Consider the following 11,313-nt stretch of genomic DNA (forward strand, 5'->3'; position numbering starts at 1 on the left):
ACCATAATGATTTGGCCTATTCTGGGTGCCTGGAAGATGTTCTGAAAATATACTGAGATATACTGAGAGTCCAATTACTTGTGGGAATTTGTGGGGCACAACACACCTGATGGCTTAGACTTTCAGATAAGACAAGATGATTGAAAGCAAAGAAAGACCAAGATCCAAACCGTGATCATAAAATGTCCAACTTAGCACACTGATTGTGTGTGCTTTATTTTGAATTGTGACAGAGACAGGAACAAGTGGAAAACAGCATGTGTAAAAAAGTGGGTGGGATTGTTTTTGCCTCCAAGGTTTCAAGAAACAAAATCCAAAAAAGAAGAAAACGAATCGCTGCACTTAAAAATCATGTATTTTACACTAAAGCAGCCCAGCAATCAATGTCAGCCTGACACAGCCTTTTCTCTACGACTGTTATTGCAGCCTGGTCTCACACAAAGTCATGAAAACAGGAGGAAATGTGATCTATTTTTACTGTGCATGGACATAAAATGTCTTTATTTTCTTTTTTCGTTTTTTGTGACAGTCAGCAGGACTTTGAAACTAATGTATTTTAATTGGAAGTATGTTTCATGCCGGCACCATGTTTTTGGGGATGTGCTTTTTCCCATCACCCAGGCAACCTAAAAAGATGAGCTTTAAAGTAATAGCAGTATTTTTACCCAAATCCTTCCTGCCCCTAACCAAGAGGTGTGTGAAAAAAGTAAGGAAACAGCAAAAAATAACACCAAAGAAAAGTGTGTCAAAAGTGTGTCTCTGAAGTGAATGAGCAGTGCACATTGAATGGAAGAAACACATTTGGAGAATTTGTGCCAATGAGCATAAATATATAACTGAACTTTGTGACTATATAAAAATTGCTGTTGGACTGTGTTTTTTTTTCTTTTTCATTAATTTATTTTTGTCCCTCCTGGGAAACTTGATTAGCAGACAGGTTCTCACAAATTTATCCACATAAAAATCATCAGATGATCACATTAACCAATTTAAGAACGCTACTGCACGGTTAGTGCCATTGGGTTTCTGTAATCCAAACCTGACAGTAACCAACGTGGTCTCTGGACAAAGCAAAACAAAACAAAACAACAACTACAAAATCAACCAAAAATAAACCTTGACAATAATTATTATCAATTTATCTTCGGCTTTATCCACTTTAGAGTTGATGCAGTTGATACTAGGCATACCCTAGAAGACCCTGAAGATGTTGCCAGTCTGTCACAGGGTGAACAAAGAGGGATGAGCAATCATCCATGCACATATATTAACAACTACAGCTGGAATCACCTAATAGCCTAACTTGAATGTCTTTGAACTCTAGGCAGAATACAGAAAACCTACAGGGAGAACAACCTCGACCAGGAGGGCCCCAAACTGGCCAGCAGGTTCAAACCTTGAAACTTTTTGTGGTGATGTGACAGTTCTAAACGCTGCACCACCCTCCTTGAAGACAAGGATGGAACAGGACAGCAAAGGTATTACAGAATAAACTGTAAAGCTTTTGCCTTGCTTCTGGTCAAATTCAATAATTCATTCCAATCAGCCTGTTCTGTACTTTGCTTTTAGTGCCAAAGTGCAAACTGTCATTGTGATCATGTTATCATCATGTTTGTGCTTTTTGTGTTTTTGTTTTTTAACTTTGATGTTGAATCATGTGATTTAATATCAGAGGCAAATTCACTTGGTTGAATACGATTACTCTTTTGAATCTTTCGCCCTAGGAGTGTTTGCACTGTATGACCATGTCCCTTTTCATTGAATGAGGTCAGAAAAGGAAAAACAGCAACATATATGGTTCATCAAAGACCAGCTTAGAAAACTTGGTGACATATGCTGCAGATGTACTAACAAGACAATTTAGCTTCCAATCCAGCAAACGGTCTGAATTTTTCTGAAACTTTTTAAAAAAATACAAACAAAATTTAAACTAGACATTTCCAGTCCCCTGTGTGCTAGTATTTGGTGTTGCCAAATATGTCCATAAAAATGGTTCTCCATTAACTGTGTTATCATACATTTATTATTATGTCAGACACTGATTGTGCACATCTTCCTTTAAATTATATATCTTTTTTTTAATTCTCCCTTTTCTTACAATCATAGTTTGGCATTTCTGTTATAAAGTAGGCGCATGTTGCATCAAAATATGTCTGCGTCATTTTTGGGCCTATCAGGTTTGTTTGATTTTTCGTTAATAAACGTTTCTTCGGCCTGCTTGAGATGACTGACTGGTCAGATATGTTTCTCATTCATACATTTCTTAGTTTCAAGTTAAAAAAAAATGCTTTCTGGCATGCCCTGAAAACAAATCTAGAAGCTGTGAACAAGTCCAGTGGGGCTGTGAATCTTCTTCTGATTAAAGTGAATTTCCATCAAGGAAGTGACACGCTCAGAGAATTCAACACTGCCAGCATGCAAGGGTCCAGGCACCTTAGGGACTCCAAGTCTAATTTGCTTCAAACCTAAAAGGCAGATAATAGTGCTGATCTGACAGCCAGCCAATTCCCAGCTTCCCTCATCAAGAATACATTCAATTTCAAACATCAAACTGCTTGCAACAAAAATGAAAAACCCTTTCAATGAATGAAAGTTGAATGGATGGGGCTTTGGGTGGGGGGGAATTGATCCTTGATACACTTGACAAGTTTGAAGCACTATCAGCTCAATGTTATAAGTTTTAGTGTGGTCCAAAATTTTAATCAAATTATAGCTTATGCTAGAGACACAAAGATATTCTTACTTTAAATACAAGACAAATAACTTTGGATACTTTATGCTGTCATAATCACTGCACTACAGGAAACATGGGTATACCCTTATATAAACAGCTTTAAACTTGTATTTTCTGGTGATTCTTGTATCTATAGTGGTAGTAGTCTTGAGTATTAGTTTTTGTATTTGTATTTGTAGTCACTGTTAAGTATTTATCCAGTTCTGGGGGCAACTGTGACTCAGGTGGTAGGGTGGATTGTCTACCAATAAGAAGGTCGATAGATTGATCCTGTCAAAGTGTCCTTGGGCAAGATACTGAAGCATGCAGCCATCAATGTGTGTGAGTGAATGTCAGAAAAAGTGCTATATGGGTGAGAAAGACTTAGCAGAAAGTGCTTTGAGTGCTCAAATTGAATAGAAAGGTGCTACATGAGTCCCAATCCATTTCCTGATATTCCTTAGTGAATTTGACACTCTGCATTTTTTGGAATCTTTGGTTTCTACTTGATTCCAATCTATTGAAGACTTTCAGTTATGTACTACCTTGAGTTTTCTTTTTTGTTTTGAATTAACCATTCTAGTTAAATTGTGTTTCCGTGTGTCTGCATTTAGTTGGTTTTCTTGGTATTTCTTGTTTTTCTCTGTTAGTCGGTGCCCCTTGTGTCATGTTTTGAGTTTTACTTAGCATCTGTTGATTGTCTTGATTGTGTTTAACTTTGTCCTATTGCCACCCAGTGTCTTATGTTAATTTTTCTGCCCTGTGGAATTCAATTTTTAAACCACTATTCCTTTCTGATATTTTTGATACTCTGTTGGATTTTATGTTTGATTGCCTTTTGGACTTTGTTTGGGATTTTATTTTAGTTTGTGGATTTTGAATCAGCCAAAATAAAATGGCCCACATTTTCTTTTAAATTTTACTTCCTGTATCTTGCACTTTGTGGATTGTGGAGTAAATGTAAACCAAAGGCTAGATCATGAAAAGATGAAACCCATGTTTGTGTGGTCAAAGAAAAGAATGTAACTCAGTGAGAGGAAAATAATAGAATTAAGACGTAAAACATCCATTAATTGACTTCCAGTTGTAGCTAAGATTGGGTATTATCAATATTTCTGGAAGTTTGTTGTTGACAGTAATTGAAATGAATGAGCCAGTTAGTAAACTAGCTAATTAAGGAAGCAAATCAATGCATCTGAGCAGACATCTACTGAGGAAGTCATGTACATCCTAATGAAAATTTCTTACAATATTGTGCTTGGTAGTGTTTTAAAGTGGGGTTTAAAGCAAAATGGTGGATATGATTGCCTATTAAGATCATTTTAGGTTAGGAGGCAGAAATAATCTTAACTTTACTATTACTTTGAGACTGCAAATGAAGCTGTTGTATAAAATAAAGGGTTCTAAAAAAGCATGGCATAGAAATAAAAATATCAGGTAACTTAAATCCTCACTTAGACAAACAAACAAATGACTGTGAATTTAAAAGCACCACTGTAATATGAACTAAGTTATCATTATTTGTAATTTTAGGGCTCACTAATAGTATATTTTTTATTCCATTAATAATTGATTTTGTTACCACGGTAAAAAACAACCCTTTAAAATAAAGCAGAAGTATTCAATCATGCAATGCAGTGGCTCCTTGTACCTTTATGTGCCAATGTATTGCAAACTGATTTGGTTTCTTTGGTTTTTTGCTTTGTTACACTGAGACAATGTGAAAGCTCTCTGTCCACACTCCATTACCAAAATGACGCTGCTGTAGTTGTTCCAGCTCATTAATTCAAAGCCAGTTTAACCTATGCTGGGATGCTGGAGGCTAAGATACGGACTCTTTATTTGCAGAACTTCAGAAAAAAAAGAATTTTTTTTCAAATGTGAAAAAAAATATTGATATTAGTATTTGTGATTGTACACTAATGTGATGCTCATCTGTTGAATGGGCAGGTATTATTAGGGACGAAAATCCTCCTTAATAGTAACAACATGTTTTGTTTTTAATTTGAACTCAGCCACCCAAAACAGATTATTGTTGATGCACGGCTGGTTTAGATATGCCTGCAATCCACCCACTAATTCACCAATAGTACCTCCATACCTCTGTTTTTGTGTAATCCCACACACTCCTTTTTGATTTCCTCTGTTCTTTCATTACAATGAAATGCATGAGACAAATTCAATTATTTACAGTGATGCATCATTACAGGGTAGAGGTCTTTGTATAGCAATGTACTGCATTTTCATATGTTGTGCAAGGAGCACTGTGCCGCTAAGGCGAGACGCGATCAACTTTTCTAAAATCGCAATTTCTGTGTAAATGAATTTTGATGGTTATCTCAGTAGTGATAAATCCTGTCAGAATTCAGTCTGGCAACATTGCCAGTTTCTTATTAAAACTGTCAAGAAGCTCTAAATCTCTTGCACACTCTTTGCAGAACATTAGCGAGAAGACTGGTTCTTACATCTAGGACAAAGGGCATGCCAATACCCTGGTTGTCCTCCTGCGCACCACAGGAGGTCTTTCATACCTAGCATAGATTCAGCACTGCCTTGCAGCAAATATGAAATGCAGTGGAGCAGGGAGCTTTTGCTGAAAGGAAATATTAGTTTATTTCTGACAAATGGAACATCTTTAGCAGTAGTCAGTGATGTGTGTCATCCTGAGTTAGCCCCAGCTGTCTCATTTGACATTGCCTGCAGGAGTACGAGTGTCAAGTGTGATTTTTGTACAAGCAGGGTCAAACAGTCAATTCTCCTGACTGAAGATGGTGACAGATAATTGCTTGCAGCTTTACTTTGTAAACTTTCAGACGATAGAAGTGAAATATTATGCAAATTCAGACTGAGTAATTAGGAGACGTAGTAATCTAATACTAGCTCAGAGGGGAATCACTCAGTGATGACAAATTATATGATTCATTGGCCACAGAGGAACTGTAAATGTATCTTTTCAGTGCAAGTGAAGTGGGAGGATTACTGGAAATGATCAAACCTGTCTTCAGCAATATGCATTTACATGTAGAAATCACATCAGTGACAGTTTTAGGTTACATTTAAATGTCTGTAAGTAAGTTACTGTTGTTTACACGATGAGATGAACCAGTGTACAGTTAGAAGTATACTGCATAATACCAAATATAGAAATTCACTTTTTTGATCACTTCTATAAAAGACTGAAAATAAACTAAAAACCCATTATCAATATGCTAAAACTAATACTAATAGAACTAATGCCAAACACTTCGTTCTTTATCCATGGTCCTGGCAAGAGTACAAGATGAAGTGTTACCATTTCTCCTCCTGCTATCGACCACTTCTCATCCTCCTTGACATCACTTGTTAATTAATGAGACGCTGCTAAGAAGACAGAGGAAGAAAAAAAGCAATATGTCTTCTGAGCTGCCAAAAAAACAAAAAAAAAAACAAAAACCCTAACAACAACCAAAAAGCAAGACACTTCTTAGACCAAAAGGTTGTATTTCCAAGATATCTCTGTATCAAAGATTTTATATAGCATGCATAAACACAAAGGATGACAAATGTCAGTAGATAAGACATCGTGGCAAATCAACATGCAGAACACACAAGACTGGGGCATATGTGTCAAAGAGCTTTAAAGAACAAATGGTTGTGTACCTTAATCGAGATGCTGTGTTTCATGTTTTTGTTATACAAGATAGCAATGGGCTGAAATGACTTAACTGCGTCCTTTTAATATTCTTTGACTGAAAATAGATTTTAATAAATAAATAAAAACGTATGTCTCTAGGCACAGTTGTCTGAGCCACCAGGTGTTCTGCCTTTTATATCAGTGTTGTTGGCCAAAAGTAGTGGTGTAGATTAGAACAAATAGTATGCTAAAATATTATAAATCCATGAGACACCCTGCACAAGGATGTGCAAGCCTAGTGTTATTTGTCTCTAAAAGATGAATATGCTTTTGGCTCATGCAGTAAACAGAAAACAGAACAGAAAATGTGATTTACTCCTGTGTAATCCTGTGCTAATAAATCTAATGTTTCAATCACAAATAAACATGTGACAGTGTTTTAGGTTGCTTCAATCTCATCAGTGGAATGGTGTAATAAATGTAAAACTGCATTTGCCATTAAACAATTTTGTTTTAATTAGAATTTTTACTTCAGAGTTCATAGAAGAAAAACACTGAATGGATTTCTCTGTTAGCTTTCACTTGATGCACCATATGCCATTGAGAAACCTTCCAAAAACAATTGCTGTATTTTTTTGGGAAAACAGTCTGCTTCCTGTTTCGTGTCGTACAATCATTCACCACATAAAACCCAGACTTTTTACAAAATACTATAAAAATATTGAACCATACTGTCTAAATGTCACTGTAAGGGCTCTGATCTGTAACTGCTAAACCACTACCGGTCTTCCTTTTCTTGCTCTCTTGTGGAAAATGAAATTTCAGGACTACTTATAATAACTACCTACAGTGTAGGAAAGTATTCACAGCACTTCACTTGTTCCATATTTTGTCATGTTATAGCCTTAATCCAAAATGGACTGAATTCATTTTTCAACCCAAAATTCTACACACTATATACTCCATAATGAAAAAGTGAAAAAGGTTTCCTTGCAAATTTATATATGTACATGTATGCATTTATGGATGATACGTTTACGGATGGTGGAGGCCACTGTGCTCATTGGAATCTTCATTCTACTACGGAAATTTTTATATACACCCCCAGATCTGTGCCTTGATAAAATACAGTCTCAGATATCTACAGACTATTTCCTGGACTTTGCTGATATGCACTGTCAACTATGGGACCTTATATAGACAGGTGTGTGTGCCTTTAAAAATCATGTACAATCAAACGAAGTTACCACGAGTGGACTTAGTTATAGAAACATCTGACAGATGGTTAGTGGGAAAATCTGAGCAAAATTTTGAGTGTCATGGCAAAGGCTGTGAATGCTTATGTAAATGTTTTAGGGTTTTTTTTTTTATATATATATTTTTTTACTTTTAATAAATTTGCAAAAATATCAAGCAAACATTTTCACTTTGTCATTATGGGGGATTATGTGGAGAATTAAAAAAAAGTTAATCAATTTGGAATAAGTCTGTAACCTGACAAAATGTCGAACAAGTAAAGCTCTGTAAATACTTTTTGGATGCACTGTACGCAGCTTCAACCATCATGGAAGTATATCACTCTCATTCATCCTGCTAATACTAATGTGCAACCTTTAGCTAAATAAATACATAAGAATTAGAAAATACCAAACACATATTTGCTATAGGAATGCATAATGTTCTTAGTGAAGTCAAACAGTATTTGTATGTGGATATTTCCCACCAAACTCTGTGGTTCTCCTTAATTCAGTGGTCTTTTAGTGTTGCTTAGCTCAGTGTCTTAGGTTTACAACCCACAGTGTTACTGTTAAGTCTCACTGCTTTCATCAATCTCTTTCCAAACGCAGCAAGCAGTTGTTTAGAATCAAAAAAGCTCCAGCCTGCAAAAAACAAAACTGCTAATAGGCTTTGCAAACACAAAAATTTAAGTTTTCTACTAATAAATAACACTGAACATCAGACAGTTGGTATAGGTGGACTATTTGGGACTGACCACCCCATTTCTCCCTTTATGACCAAAACCGAAGCTTCACTTTATTTGTTCTTTAGTTTAGCCTCTTTAAATACATAATAATAAAATAATCCTGACAAGATAAAGCTCCCACACTGCATTGGCACCATAAAAAGCATCTTTAAATTTTTTGATTTTCATTTGTATTCAAAAACACATAAAAACATTACATCATTTGATGCAACTTCAGATTTTGTGTGTCCACGGAGATGTACATATGAAATACAGTAAAACCGCTGTCACTTCACTAATAACCCTGAAATTGCCTCTCACACTTCGGGGCCAGAAAACTGTGGAGCAGTTGATGCTTTAACATCTGCAGCACTGAAACCTCTGCCAGTTCATCTTACTGGCTGACCTACTGGAAATTAGTTGGGCAGATGAAAAAAGATTGGAGAGGCTTTCAAGCCAAAGGGAACTTTGACTCCCTAAGGACAGGAAATGAGAGACAGGTGACAGCAAGAGTGAGTGAAAATAGGTCAGAGATTGGTAGCATGAAAGCAGTTTGGTTAAAGACATTTTGTGTGCTTTAGCAATTCACCGAATAGCCACAGTTATGCTCTCTCTTGCACACACTGCATTCTGTGCCCTCTACTTTACACACAGCTTCCCATATTCATCCTTAAACCGCCCTGTATGTGTTCTTCAATTAAATAAAATCCATGTTTCAAATCATTTTCATTGCTCCAAATATTCATGATTGGTCATAAAAGGACAATTAAAGTAAAACATAATATTAACTTTATATTAAAGGTTTTTATGATTATGTCTTTACTTTTAAACACAAAGCAATAGACCAAGCAGTGTCTGTAAAACACAATACTGTTGGACCCACATCTGTTTGTTTTCAGCGCTAAAATAACATATCTATAATATGGCCGTAAATAAGCTAAGATCGTTTCAGGTCTAAAAATAAACAGTACAGTATATCAAGCAAACTAGATATTGTTTTGCAATCTTAAAAAGACACTGAATTCAGTCGATGTCTCACTTCACAAGCCACATAGTCAGCAAGAGTTCCAGCACTAAAGATTGTGATCAAGCTCCTTGAGAAAACTCCTCCTCAACCTGCTCAGAAAATTAATTGTTTTTCATGGCTGATTCAAAAGCGCATTAGCATAAATTGACAGCTGTGGTGTGCAATATGCATGCGTAAAATTGGAGTTCACACTCCGGTCGGGCATGATCCTTGAGATAGAGCCATAGTTAACAGGCAGAGGTCAGCTGAAGGAACAGACCCCGACTGGAGTGAATGTCAGCAGTGAACTGCAGCCTCAGCAGCATGGCGCACACTGGCTTTTTTGTGTCTGTTAGCAGAATTAAACAATCCCCGGAGACATAACATCAACACACACACACAGGGTCCCTTCTGAATATTCAATTAGCCCTATAGGTACTAAGAGGAGCCAGCTAGGTTTCTCTAAAATAATTCAGACTGATAACCATGAAAGCAGTACCTCTACAGACCTGTTCAGGTTAGGATTTAGACATAAATCACATTGATATCTGCTAAATTGTGGCCTTCATGAGAGCCACACATGGCTTCGGGTTAGGAACTGCTATCAGGACAAGAGTTTGTGCTCAGGATAGTGAGCTGGGGGGTATTAAACACTGATAAAAAGTAAAAATAAAAAAGAAGGGAAAAACCCACCTCCATGAAAAATGACTCATACTCAAGTGCTCACATTCTCTTTGTCTGTTATCCTTGACAAATTTACTACAAAAATTTCACCAGGGAACTAAAATAGTTTAAGTGGGTACAAAAAGGCTCCCATCCCATTTTGACCCTCAAGGAAACATGGCATTTGGAATTTTTAATTATTATCATTATTATTTTTTGTCTTGTCTTCAATTTAATTTGGCATTCAAGCACAAGGAGGGCACAATGGAAGAGTGAATGAATGTCTTCCTGAGTATTGTGTTCTGTGTCATCTCTACTCATGCAGCGGACAGTGAGGGCAAGACCGTTCACAATAAAATGCAATAAACCTGCACTGAAAAATACCTCTTTAATGGGTTAAGGGGCTAGTAAAAAATTCTATCATTTCTTTCCATAAATGAGGCGATAGGGAAAGAAAGAGGGGCTGAACTCTGAATACAGATTAAGAAGGTCTACAAGATGAACAACGCAATCAAGCAAGAAGACAAAAAGCCTGGTATATCCAGGAGAGAGAGCTTTTGTACTGCGGGGATTAGGTGCAAACTGCAAAGCGATATGTTAATTTCCAATTGCTTTATTTCACAAACAGCAGGTATTCACTCATTTCCCATTCTAATAGTAACAACATTTGATAACTTGAATGCCATCCTCGAATAATCAAATCATGCTATTGCCATACTATAACTATGTCATACTATATTAAAATCACATTTGCATTTGTAGAAATAAGGAAACTTCCTTTCCAGGCACAATGCAAATTAGCAGAAGTCCTTTGGAATCATAGTTTTACAATGAAGTTAAAAACACAGTTATTAATGCTTACCAAAGAAAACCACAGAGCCATTTTTCATCCAAGATAGTTTCTGACAAGTTGTGCAAATGTCAAAGTTATAAAACGAGTGATAGCATTCAAAAGAAGAGTCAAAACCCGCCAAGGTCATGGGATTCATCCTCTGGAAACGGCTACTGTCAAAATGTATTAACATCTAGTAATTTTTAGGCTAGATATTTTGGTCTATACGAGGAACAAGCCAACATGCTTGCATGACAAAAAGAAAAAAAAAATTAGTTATACGACTTTATTGTGAGTACTCTTTCTGGTGTTTTATTTTAATTTCCATAGCTATAGTTGGATCTCAAAGTCTGGACAAAAACTTAAATGCACTGGTTGCTTTTTACCCGACAGTCCACAGTCACACAGCATTCTGTGTCTAATAAAGGTATAGGACTTTCTCGACATCAACTTAAATAGAGGTTGCTAGAGCAATCTGCACGGACTGACAAGCAGAAATGCATCTTTGAGTTCATGTCCTCTC

This window comes from Haplochromis burtoni, unplaced genomic scaffold, assembly GCF_018398535.1.
Source record: "Haplochromis burtoni strain Fernald_Lab_line unplaced genomic scaffold, NCSU_Asbu1 Contig_48, whole genome shotgun sequence".
In the NCBI taxonomy this organism is placed as follows: Eukaryota; Metazoa; Chordata; class Actinopteri; order Cichliformes; family Cichlidae; genus Haplochromis; species Haplochromis burtoni.